Source organism: Sander vitreus, chromosome 4 (assembly GCF_031162955.1).
Source record: "Sander vitreus isolate 19-12246 chromosome 4, sanVit1, whole genome shotgun sequence".
NCBI lineage: Eukaryota > Metazoa > Chordata > Actinopteri > Perciformes > Percidae > Sander > Sander vitreus.
In genome coordinates, this window is record NC_135858.1 from 24,233,899 (window position 1) to 24,246,961 (window position 13,063).

The 13,063-nt window shown below is 42.2% G+C and overlaps 1 protein-coding gene across 1 annotated transcript in view; it reads right to left on the reverse strand.

The window, feature by feature from the left end:
* The window catches only part of LOC144517187 (plexin-A2-like), a 93,452-nt gene extending 81,978 nt beyond the window's left edge, over positions 1 to 11,474 (reverse strand). Inside the window, exon 1 of the mRNA XM_078249109.1 lies at positions 11,427 to 11,474. The gene's annotated coding sequence lies outside the window, so the exon portion shown is untranslated. The remainder of the gene's footprint in view (positions 1 to 11,426) is intronic.
* Positions 11,475 to 13,063: the final 1,589 nt, after the last annotated feature.

Genomic DNA, 13,063 nt, shown 5'->3' on the forward strand with positions numbered 1-13,063 from the left:
AGCTCTCCAGTTGTTGTTTTTTTTGTACTGTAAGAGCACTCAGCCTTTTTTTTTTCTTTTAGCCATTTTTCTTTGGCTCATAAACTACCAGAGTGATATTCAGCCTCTGGCATGGCTGTAATTTTATTGTCTGCTCCCATATCTTCCGAGTTTCTGTCTCTTTTGTCTGAGTTGACATTGCTCTTTCTCCATAACACAGCTATATTTCTGCTCAGACTGATTCAGTTACAGATGTGCATGGCTATATTGCTTTTGTATGCATAAATCATGGATACCTGACAGGGAGCATACATTACATTTGGCAGAGACTAGACCCCGTGCGGGTGTATGAATGAGAAAAATAATCAAACACAGTGATGTAGAGCGTCCATGTGAAGCTGTGAAGCACATATGTCCATAATTCCCACACCACTGCACACAGAAATCATTCTAAAGAAGCCAGTATGTTTCCTCAGCTTTCTCCCTCTTTGCCCATATGGCTTCTTGGGGTGGAGGATGCCAAGGTTGGAGGTAGCCGGCACAAATAATTATGATCAAAGAAATTACAATGCGAAAGGAACAGCTGCTAGCTCCACTGCTGACAAATCACTGTGAGCAAGAGGAGACGGCAATAGACAGCGAGTGAGTGAGAGAGAAACAGCAAAGAGGAGGAGAGAGGGTTCATGTTCTACTATTCAACAACTTTCCCTCTAAGTATCTGCTGCTCCAAAACCCATTTAAACATTTAATTCACTGTGCAAATAAAGCCCTTGGTGGCCATTCACCCAAAAAGCTATACAAATACAAGCATCTGCCCAGATTATCTCAGTTTGTCTCCATGGTCGGCCCAGCCCAGCTTGTCCCTAATTCTAACCTACTCTGAAACTATATCCTAGTCTCCAAAATCTCTGAATGTAATTTTGGGCAAATACATATAAAGTTCCTCAATGTTCAGAAATACAGACATAGCCTGGTTAAAGGTACAGTAGTGTAGTGGGCCAGAGGTCTACCATGACTACAAACACAGGTGAATTTCTCTCTGGAAGGCAAATGGGATGCAGGTTTTTTAAATCTTTTTTTTTGTACAAAAGCTCCTAAAGGGATAATGCATACTGGGGGAAAAAGTGTAGAATTTACACAGCAGAGAACATTTTCCATCGCTACAACCTGTCCTTCTTGATAGGTCTTGATCCTCAAATGAATACTGAATTCTCCAACTCTATTAAGTAAGTCCAGTCCCACCTGGTTTGTTGCTGCCAAGGGCTGAACACGGCTCGTCTCAGATGTAGTCCAGGTGCTCTGGGCTTTTGGGACATGTTCTAAGTAACTGATCACTTACTTTCTTTCTAAGACCAGCCCAACAAACCCATTCAGTGTTGTGCTGTGATCTTAATATCCCCCCAAAGACAGCCAAGTCACAAGGGAGAAGCAATTTAGTAGCGTCCTCCTCCTGTAATTCAATTCAGTTGGTGTGAAACAAAGATATTTTTATCTATAACCTTGAAATCTCATACATTCTACATTCTTTAAAACCGTTCAATTCCAGCAACTGCAAATCCGCAGATAATATTTTAGGAAATGTAAAAAGTTCTAATGGGTGAATGACCCTAATTGCACGTCACATTCTTTGAAATGTGGAAGTTGCGGGTTGTCTGTGACGGGACTGATGAATGTGGAGATTGTTTAAAAGTCACTGATGTTATTTTTCATTGGGGAATTTCACCTACTTCTCACTGACATGCAGTGCAGAGAGTACCACAAAGTTTTCGTTTTCTTAGAAATGGAAATTTATTTGAGTTGGAGGCATTTGCTGAAATGGAGGAAGGAGACAGATTTTAGTGGAGTGACACAGCTTTGCCATGGCTCTACCACATTAAGATCAATTTCCATACATTTTCCATGTCATACAACACTTTTTTTTCCATGACCAATATTACTATATGAAATTCTTACATTTTAATTGATAGCTTATTTGAATTCTCCAAGATTATTTTTAGTTCCCTAACAATGACATGTATGAAATTATGTTTTCAAAGGTTAACGTTAATCGGTTTAGCATTGCGATTCCATAAAGTTCGGGGACTTGCAAGAGATGGTATTGTGCAGAAGAGGCCGAGATATTCTGACTTTTGGTCCCTAATATGACTCAGCAGCGGATGCCACATTTCTCATAATGCAACTTGATAGCATCATTTGTGAGACCCTCCCTACCAGGAAAATGTCTTTCAAACTCCTCTGACCTGAGTTTGACTTTCTGTTAAAAAATCTGTAGTCTGTAGTCAAGGCGGACCTGAGATAACCCCCCGATGATATCACCTATTTATCTCAGAATTTAGGGAGCTTCTCCAGAGCCACAGAAAACATAAGTCTGTTTAAATAAGTAGTCCTGCTCATAATGAGTAAACTGATCATTGTGTGTAAAATCACTGGAGTGCCCCTTTAAGAAGAAAGAGTTTACAAACTTTTCAAATATGAAAGTCAATTCCTTCCCAAGGAAATAAAAAGAACACACATGACTTCCTTCATCTTTGTCAGTTTTCTTTACAACCATATGCTGTCTGCTTACACCAGTGCCAGAGGAAATCATGCAAAAACACACACATCAGCAAAGTTATTGCACTGTTTGTATCAACAACGGTGTGACAATCTGGAGGCGGTGCGCCATATTGCAAGACCGCCATCACTGCATGCTGAGAGCTGCCAAAGCTACCATCTGGCAGGTGAGCTGCACGCTTTCCACTTGCACCTCTCCTCCCTTTCACTTCTCTCCTCCACTGTTTGTTACTACCCCTCTCTCTCTCTTTCTCTCTCGCTCTCTCTGTTTGTATTAGTCTTTCTCACTCCCGCAACCTATCTTTTCCACCTCTTCCTCTCCTCTCTACCCGTTTACCCCTCTCTGTCCCTATTCTCCACCTCTGTCTTCCTGTATATCCACCTCCCTCAAGGCCTGGTTCACACACTAAAACAAGAGGAAGCATGAAGATTGAAAGGGGGATGAAGGAGAGAAAAGAGTAAGGACAACAACATATCGGTCATGCTTGATGATCTGCAGTATTTTGTTCTCTCGCTGTTTCTTTCTCCCGTCACTGTCGGTTTCATATCGCTGTTTGCGTCTCCTCGCTTTTTGTTGCTTTCTCTCCAGCTCTCTAATATATACCCTCCAATGCGGAGTCACACTAGTAAATCCACATGTGCACGCACACACACACATACTACATGCACACACATGCAAACACTATCACACACACACACCAGACACAATACACACACAGTAGGGCTCTCCTTCTTCCTCCTCGGGCTGTAGCATCTGAACAGTCGTGTTTAATCAGTGTCTCCATTGGCAACGGGGGTAGTGGTGGAGGGGAGTGGTTGAGGGTTGGAGGCGGGGGGTCGCCAACTACTGTATGGGTAGTAGTAGTGAGCTGCTGTGCACTCACACACCGTGTAATTGTGTTACATACACTAATTCTCCTGATGTACTCTTGCAGCGACTGTGCATCGCCTTTGCCCCTGACCCACATCACCCTCTAATGTTCAAATTACTCTAAAATCAATGTCACGGTTAGAACTGGTGGCCATTTAAATCAAAAGCAGTTTTTGTTTTTTGCAGCTAGAGTTGTGGTTCTGACTTCTTCCTTTTTTCTCTCTTCTCAAACGTACACTATAGCTTATTAATCTCTGTAGAAGCCTGAGATAACACTTAACTCCTGGCTTGTGGGTATTTTTGACAGAGACAGATGTTGTAAATTACTTCACCTACACTGGTCCTGCGTTGTCTCCAGGGACAAAAGAATCCAAAATAATGCAGTTTCACCTGCAATTTCTCTGCATTCAAAACTACCTTAACAAAAACTGGTAAAAAATATAACACTCTTCAAATAGAAATCAGTGAACAATCCAATGAACAATTCATGCTTTATTCCTTTTTATCTAATATACAGTGTATCAATCTGACTCTACGTTGTGGAAAAATGGTATGAATATATCTTAAAACCTCAGCGTGTAAAACTAAAAGTATCTGCATGGCTAGAAAATACAAGCAGTAAGGGGGGTAAAATATGTATTTTTTGAAAAACTAACCCTAAAAAAAAATGGTCAGCCTCTGAGTTTAGATTGGTTAACCCCTTAACTGCATGTACTAGATGAACACCTTTCATCATCACAACCCAAACCTCAAATTTCATTTGTTGCTGTCAAAAACAGCAAAAGAGTGAGAGACAGAACTAATGTGGAGATTCATATAAATCCTAAAATTAGCATGCAACTGATAAAGTGTGCATGACTGGCATGAACATGCTGAGGGAGAAGCCAATCTCTCTCTCTCTCTCTCTCTCTCTCTCTCTCTCTCTCTCTCTCTCTCTCTCTCCCTCCTTCCCTCCCTCCCTCCATGAGAGGTTTTAACTACTCTGGAGGGGCCAGGAGAATAAAAAGCTAGTCCAACTGGCCGGCCAGATAAGCCAGACCAGAAAGAGCATACAGAGGTAACACGGGTTCATCTGGTTTCCATGAGGGGTGAGAGTCAAAGAACTGTGAATCTAACAACCAGCCCTCCTCACCCCCTCTACTTGCACCCAAACACACACACACACACACACACACACACACACACACACACACAGACGGGGGCTCTAACAAAGACGCACTTGGTCAACATCATTGTTGAGGTTGGCACCGCTACAGCCGTGTGTGCTTTAGTTCTCTCGGGCTCAGGCTCCATCTCAGCTCCTGCCCAGCCTTATCAGCATCCCAAAAGCTTCTGCTCTGCTCAGGCTGCCAAGGCTGCACAAGCCCTGGCTGCAGGAGGCAGGAGGCAGGGCAGCACTGGAGGACTCACTATCTCCAGGCTAAATACTTCACTTTGGTATTCTCCTGATGACCACTGATCTGATGCGCTGCCCAGAATAATCCACAAGTGTAAAGAGTTGTGGAAAAATCTGCACAAGCCGGCTGCTATAGCAGGCTTTGCCTAAAGTAGAGTGAAATGTATCCCTGTGATAATGCAATGATTTGCACCAAACCTACACAATGCTCTGCCTCCTGTCTGTGATGGGTGCTGAAGCTGAGACATTTACTCTCCAGAGCATCAGACCACATCTGTTGGTTGCCCCAGGTGGCCAGCAGAGGAGTAATTTGATAATTTTCTCATGTAAACATTTCATATAACACCTTGATTCAGAGTGCACCGGAGGTTTTTCACTACGCCCAAGCGCGTAAAGTCTGCCCAACTTTGCTCTCCTGCACACTGCCGGGCTGCACAGCACTACAGGCTGCTGCTCTGCAACTAACAGTAAAGGAGCTGCTACTCACCTTGAAATAAGAGGAGACTCATTCATGAGTAGCACAGATCCGGTTATTTCGCTGGAATTTTTAGGGGGGAAAACGTCCCGCGTGTCAGCCAGCCTGCCAGTCAGCAAGTGAATGAGTGTGGACGCCAAATTCAGCTAGATAAACTGTCGGTTAATTTATTCTACGCGCTGCACGCGATGCACAGTCAGCCAGTAAAGTCATCTGGACAGCAGTGAGCATCTCTCCGTCAGCGGCTAAGAAGGAGACGGTATCAAGTGACCCTCCTACCTCGTTCAGGGATTGATCATTTTCTGTAAAAGGCTGTCATACAACCTCCCTCTATATCTCTCTCTCTCTCTCTCTCTCTCTCTCTCTCTCTCTCTCTCTCTCTCTCTCTCTCTCTCTCTCTCTCTCTCTCTCTCTCTCTCTCTCTCTCTCTCGGTGTGCATGCCGGTGCTACATGAAGTCACTCATCAGTTCACTTGCACCTCACGTACAGTGTGCGTTTTTAGACCCAACCTCCGTCGCGTCATCCTTTGGCACAACTTGAGCGCACTGCAATACATTTAATGTTCCTTAGTCATTAGGTGAACTCTCTAAAGTGTTTGTAGATTTCAATCGGTATTCAATTTTTTTTTTTAATATGGAGAAATAATCAATAAATGCAATACATGTAGTAGAGATTCAACAGAAATATATCTAGAATGTAGACATATTGGCCCTAGTCTGCCTTTGTTATCAGCAGCGCACAGGATGAAGATAATGTCAGGGTCTAAAATAGGTCTATTTGTCAAATGATTGCTATCTTCATGTTTTTGTAAAAATGACTGCCTTCCACATGTACAAAGGGCTGTATTTGTGGCTCAGTGTATATTTTGAAACAAGTATCCATCCACACATCCTCTGAGGTAAATGTAAACTGTGGTTTAGAAGAATGTGAAAGGAAATTATGTTACAGCAGCTCACATGCTGGTTAGGCCCACTCGCCCAGTCAGATTCAGACTGAGACAGGACCATTTTTATAAATAAGTCATACAACCTTTCACAGTGAATATTTATGCGTTTTCTTTTCATTCAGAATACACTCACTAGTTTCCTTAGAAATACTGCCATCTGTAGGACTTATGATGCAACCACATATCCTTCTATCACAAAGCTGTGATACAGAGCCTATGTACAGTATTTACAGAAGAAGCCTCATTATTGAGTTGTGAATAAGAGAGTGTATTGTAAGATGCACGGATATGCCTGACTTTGAAGGGAAACTGTGCACACACACACACACACACACACACACACACACACACACACACACACACACACACATCCAGGCAGCAACATGCCTACATGAAACTAACATAGAACTGCTTATGTTGCTAAATAGCTCAGTAGGCAGTTTTCTTGGGTCTGTCGGCCAGCTGTCTGCCCCTCATTATCTGCCGTTTGGTGGGTTGGAGATGAGTTGGAGATGTCAGACATGCTACTTGTTAGGGTCGAGCAGCTCTGGGTGGCCGGTGGACTCCCTCAGGGCTGACCAGATGGCAGCTATACTCCTTACTGGCCCCACGTCAGGCGCTGGGATTCATGAGGCAATGTTACACACACACACACACACACACACACACACACACACACACACACACACACACACATACACACACACACACACACACACACACACACACACACACACACACAAACTGTAATGCAAAAACACACGCCTGCAGGCATACAAACATATGCAAACATACACCTGAAGCAGGCGAATTGTGTCAGTGCTGGAAATAGTTATGCTGCATGCATGACTAGAGGGAAACTACATTGTCAGGTGAGGGGAAAAGTGAAAAATAGAAAAGGCATGTGTGTTGAGGCTTTTAGAGATGTGTGATGATGTGATTTTGCTTGCAACAATTCATTGTTAGAATACTTCTCTGTATGAATTCAAAAATATTTCCCCAAATTGTAGTCTTCTTTATCAGATTCATCAGTGAAGGAGCTATCCATTGTGCTGAAACATACATGACTTATGAGTTAGGGTAAATGCCAAGCTAAGCATAATGATTTGTGCTTGTATGAATAGCACACAGTAGTTGTGCTGTTTTTCAATGTTGGTCAAGGCAGCGGTGGAACTGAGTTGTAGAAGATTGTTATATTTCCTGCACAAGTTCAATTACACAACACTGTCTAATTCAAGGGCAATTGCAGTTGTTAATTATTTTTCAAGTTGCAAACTTGTGTTATCACTCCTTTAAGAGCAGCAGTTGAAGACTCTGGAGAAAACCTGCTCAAATGAAGAGCATCTGAATGAGACTGCTGCAGATGCAGAAAACAGATTTCTCTTTGAAATGCCTCACTATATCGTTGTAACGTATAGCAAAGAGGATGTAGCTATGTGTTTTTCCCCCCCTTTAAACAGATAATGGCGAACAAGGATTCTAGCTAGATAAGATTTACATAACTATGCATTTCAAATAAAAGATTTTGGTTAGAGTATTTATATTAATCATTAATATAAATACTAAACTAATTAAAGATGCAAGCAGCGTTGGACGGGCCCTCGTGCCTCTGAACGCGCGTCAGGGTTACTGGCGGACGCCGGTCCTTGCGACCTTTGCATTTGAGCGGCACTCAGACACCGCAAATCGTCACCAATGAAAAGGGAACTCCCTGCTGAGTTCAATGGTACCTCACACAAGACTTTACGTCCTATAGTTCATTACCTGTGAAAGGGGGCGTGGCCAAAGCATAGGGGGCGGGCCAAACCATGATCAATGAATAAGGAAGTCTCTGCTGAGTTCATTGATACCTCACACAAGACTCTACCTTAAACGGTTAAAAGTTTGGGCAGATACGACAACATACACTCAAGTTACAACAACTTCTTTGTCCATCGCTAAACACTCAAAATGGCCACCACGCCACGCCCACACCGTTTGACGAAAAGTTTTTCTTTTAATAACTTTTCATGTCTAAGGTGTTGAGATGGTACAGACCAAATTTGTCTACCAAGTCCATCGGATGAAATCTCTAGGAGGAGTTTGTTAAAGTATAGAACCTTGACTTTTAGGCTTACTTCCTGTTGCCACTAGGGGGCGCTATGACTTTGAGTAAATATTGGCCTTTATTTGTCCTCAGAGATAGAGTCTTATGAATCCTGAAAAGTTTCGAGCCAGTTGGACAATGTACAGTCAAGTTACACCCACTTCCTGTTTTGATGGCGAAATGCACAAAATGGCCGCTCCGCCACGGCCATGCCCTATGACGAAAAAAATTTCTGTTCACAACAACAACAACAACTTTTCATCTTTAATGTCTTAAGATGGTACAGACCAAATTTGAAGTTGATCTGATGAAATCTCTAGGAGGAGTTTGTTAAAGTACGACGTGGAAATGGCCAAAATCACACTAATTTGGAACTTTCAATAAAAAATGGCGGACTTCCTGTTGGGTTTAGGGTATGGCTCCAATGACATTTCTTGTACGTCTTGACATGTTACATATGTGTACCAAGTTTCGTTAGTCTACGTTAAACGTACTGCAGGGGCTCACATTTTTTAACTTTGTAGGGGGCGCTAGCGAGCCATTTTTGCGGGCCTATTCTCGAAACCCTTACAATACGTAAATTGTCACCAGGCTTGATGCGAGTGCCAAATTTGGTGAGTTTTTGAATATGTTAAGCCCCTCAAAAAGGCAATTCATTTGCCGGGAAAAAGAATAATAATAATTCCTTCAGTTCCAATAGGGCCTTCGCCGCTGTCGGCGCTCGGGCCCTAATTAATGCCTGGGAAGGTTCTCGGTCATTCAGAGAAGGGTTAAACTCAAGGGCAACTTGACCTGGTTAAAGGTGCTATGATAAATGTTTATCAAATTCAGAATCAGCTTTATTCCAAAGTCAAAAGGCTACAAGTACAAAACATGTATTGGGCCAGATCAGTGTTTTCAAATTTAGAATTTCTCTCAATGCTTAAGTGCCCTTTGTTTTGAAATCTTTATTTTACCACGTTATGCCCTAATGGGACATTTCTGTATGCTTGGTTTCGAGTTAAGTCAATAATTATTATATATACCAAAATCACAAATTTGCCTCAAAGGGCTTTACAGAATTTGTCAACCTTTGTCCTCAGACCTATGGATGAAAGACTTAAGGAAAAACTCCCCAAACATGTAAAAACAGGACAGACAGACATGCAAAAGATGTCATGTCAGAGTAGAGAGAAGTAATAATCATGAACTTAGGTTATGTGGATAGTAAAATTACACTATTCATTCTTGCCTTAAAGCAACACTATGTATCTTTTAGCTGCAGCTGTAGTTCCAATGAGACAACCTGTAGGGAGACCAAAGTGGGAAAAGTTACATAGTGTTGCTTCAACCCTTGTGTTGTCTTCCCATCAACCATGGTCAAAATTCAAAAGTCTGTTTTGCCTGTTTTATAAAGCATACAGTTTAAATTATCACCCAATTCTGTGTTACATTGGGTGGTTACAGCTTGATTCCAACTTATCACTGCTAGTTTTACACTTATATTTGGAATATATGGTCAATAAACGTAATTTATATCAAATTATGCCTATTTTTTTAGTTTAAAACCCTGGATATTATAAATTATTTTAGCTAATAGATAAGATCAGGGGAACCTATGTTGATGCATAAGTACAGCCTGTTTTGTGTATGGAACTATCCATTTTGATTTTGGGCAATTTAGTTGAAAGAAACCCATATATTTTATATAGAAACTTGGAGAACACAATGGTTAATAATGTCGCACCAGGGGGGCACTTTAGCCCCTGATCAGTTAAAATGTGATTGTTAGCTTGAGTGCTGCTCTGAAATGAACTCTTAACACTAAATGAAAACCCTAACTGTAACCTTGCACACAGTAGAGATGTGTTCATTACGATTATTATGCTGTGGCTCCAGGCTTCTCCCGCAGACAGGACCCAAGTGGAGCAGCCATCGAGATGCAATCTACTTATCAAAATTACCATAACAACACAAAGCTGTGGAAGGCGTCAAAGGGAGGTGCATGCAAATAGCACAACAATGAAATAAGACCGCAGGCCCAATCAAGCTGTCATAACGCACAGAATAATAACAACTGAAAGCCATTAAAACCTTTCACTCCGAACCGTTACACCTCACTGTGCAAAGAATAGGATTGAGAGGCCCTCATATCCCTCATTTTGCCCAAATAGTGACATATACACACCAGGCTTTATCCAACTCACATCCGTCATCTCCAGATTATAATGAGACATTCATCAAAAGGAGTCTTGTGCTGGAAAACAATTATCCATCCCCTTGTCACTTGTTCTTGTTTAGGCTTTCCACATAAATGTCTCTTCTCAAAAAATTCAGATCCGTTTTTCTATCGAAAAGAAAAGTAAAACCAGGTGCATTTTTCATGTTAGACTGGTGGTTCGTGCTTGTGTGGCTGTATGAAATCACCAAAGCCTGATATAGTTCATTCATCTGTGCCATAGACCTCCATTGTTTGCCAAAACCTATTAAAAGCATATCATTGAGCTGCAGCGTTGCACATTTTCTGTCATTACCATAAACATGGGCACTGTAGTTTATTTTGAGTCGATCCCAACATACACCGTCCTGCTGCTGTAAATACTCACTAGTGAACCAAATGTGTATATATCCACAGCTGGAAATAGTCCCCAACAATATCACTATTTACTCCTGTTTGCTAAAAGCTACAGTGCCCAGCTGTAAGTTTTAGAAGGTTATTTGGTTTTAAATCTATTTGTCATTAACTTTGAGACTGGCTTTTAAAGATCTCTGTCTGCAACATTGTCTGGATTAAATAAACATTTCAAAGCATTTGGGGAAAAGTATAATTCTGTGGTCAGTTTGGAAGCGATACATAATAACAGATAAAGCTTTATTTTATTCTGAATACACATACTGTACATAATTTCAAAATGTGTTAGTCAACTTTAGATCACAGACAAAACAACAGTGTGTCTGAGATGTAAAACAGAAAATGGTCCGTACCGACATACATGAATAATAACAGCAACACCATAGACTTCATCAAGCAACTGAAAACAATTAACACTCAGTTGAGATAATACTATCACTACTTCTATACTGTCAAAGCACTATGAGGCAACTAGCAGAGGCTGAACAATGATAAATATAGTTGTTACCTGAACGGCAGATGATGCGTCAGCCACAAAACCGGCTGTGTAATGTGATGCAAAATGGGAAACTGTCACGATATCTGCCAGACAGACTGTTTTGCAAACAAGAACAGCAGTCAGAATCCAATGCTCACCAACAGCCAGAGAAATATGCCGATAGCTGCTAAAGACCCTAAAGGTACATCCTCAAACTCCCACACTGCTATTTAACACTTCCTTGAAAGAGTTTTCAATAAAAACAATCTACTGTGAGCTTCACAAAGCTGCTAATTATACTGTCATAGCAGGGGTGGCAAATGGTGTAAAAGGAACAAAACCTAAACTGTGAGCAATTAACTGTTTATTAATTAACCCCCTCCTCTCGAACATCTCAATCATAGCTGAGCAACCATAACTACATGGTTTACTACATATAGTAGGCATGGCAGGTCTGTCAAGCTTTGGATTTCTCCACATGCAGACACTATACGAAGAGAGCTGATGTACCCAAAGCTGCCAACACATTTCTCTCATGATGTTCCCATGTTCCAGGATGATAAAGCCCAAGTTTACAAAAACATGTAAAAAAATTTTTTATCTAAAAGGTTACAGGAAACCAAACAACAACCAACTGACATCCCATACTCAAAAAATGTGACACGTACTTAACATGTAATGGAGCGGTGAATTTACATGACTTGATGAGTAATAACTTATATTAAAGATATAGTCATCTATATTGTAGACGTATTAGTTCAGATTTGTCTAATTAAATGTTTTATTCATATCTCTGCTAGTCTCGCATTGCCAGACCTTTGTCCACAGCGCTGCGGAGGATGGTCTGGCGAATCCACACAGCATTCTGGGATAGGTGAAAAACGTGCTCTGGTTTATTGGCATTTCTTTAAACCAATCACAATCGCCTTGGGTGGCGCTAAGCACCGGACGGAGCTACTGTGCCGCTGCAAAATATCCTCGGGGAAGGAACTTGTTTTGGTGGAACGTCCATCCATCCATCCATCTTCATCCGCTTATCCGGGGTCCTGCTCTGAGCAGTTCCAAATATATCCAAACTTCCCTCTCCTGCCACATTAACTAGCTCGATTGGGATCCCCAGGCGCTCCAGGCCAGGTTAGAGATATAATCCTCCACTCTAGTCCTGGGTCTCCCGAGGCCTCTCCCAGCTGGACGCGTGCCTGAACACCTCCCAGGGGAGGCACCCAGGGGGCATCCTTACCAGATGCCTGACCTGATCTCAACTGGCTCCTTTCGACGCAAAGGAGCAGCGGCTCTACTCCGAGCTCCTCACGGATAACTAAGCTTCTCACCCTATCTCTAAGGGAGACGCCAGCCACCCTCCTGAGGAAACCCATTTCGGCCGCTTGTACCTCCTGGATCATGACTCCAGCCTTTCATGACCATAGGTGAGGGTAGGAACAAAACTGACCGGGTAGATTGAGAGCTTTGCCTTCGGGCGTTTTCTTTTCTGGCCACAACGGAAGATAAATTGAATGTGGCCATCGCACCTGTCAGCCTATCTCTCCAATGACCCCAACATCAGTCCCTCTCCCATCAACAACTGCATCCAAGGGGGCCTGATCCCATCTATGGCATCATTCTCACTTGGAGAAGGCACTCCATCGGCTTCCTGCTGGCGAACCAGG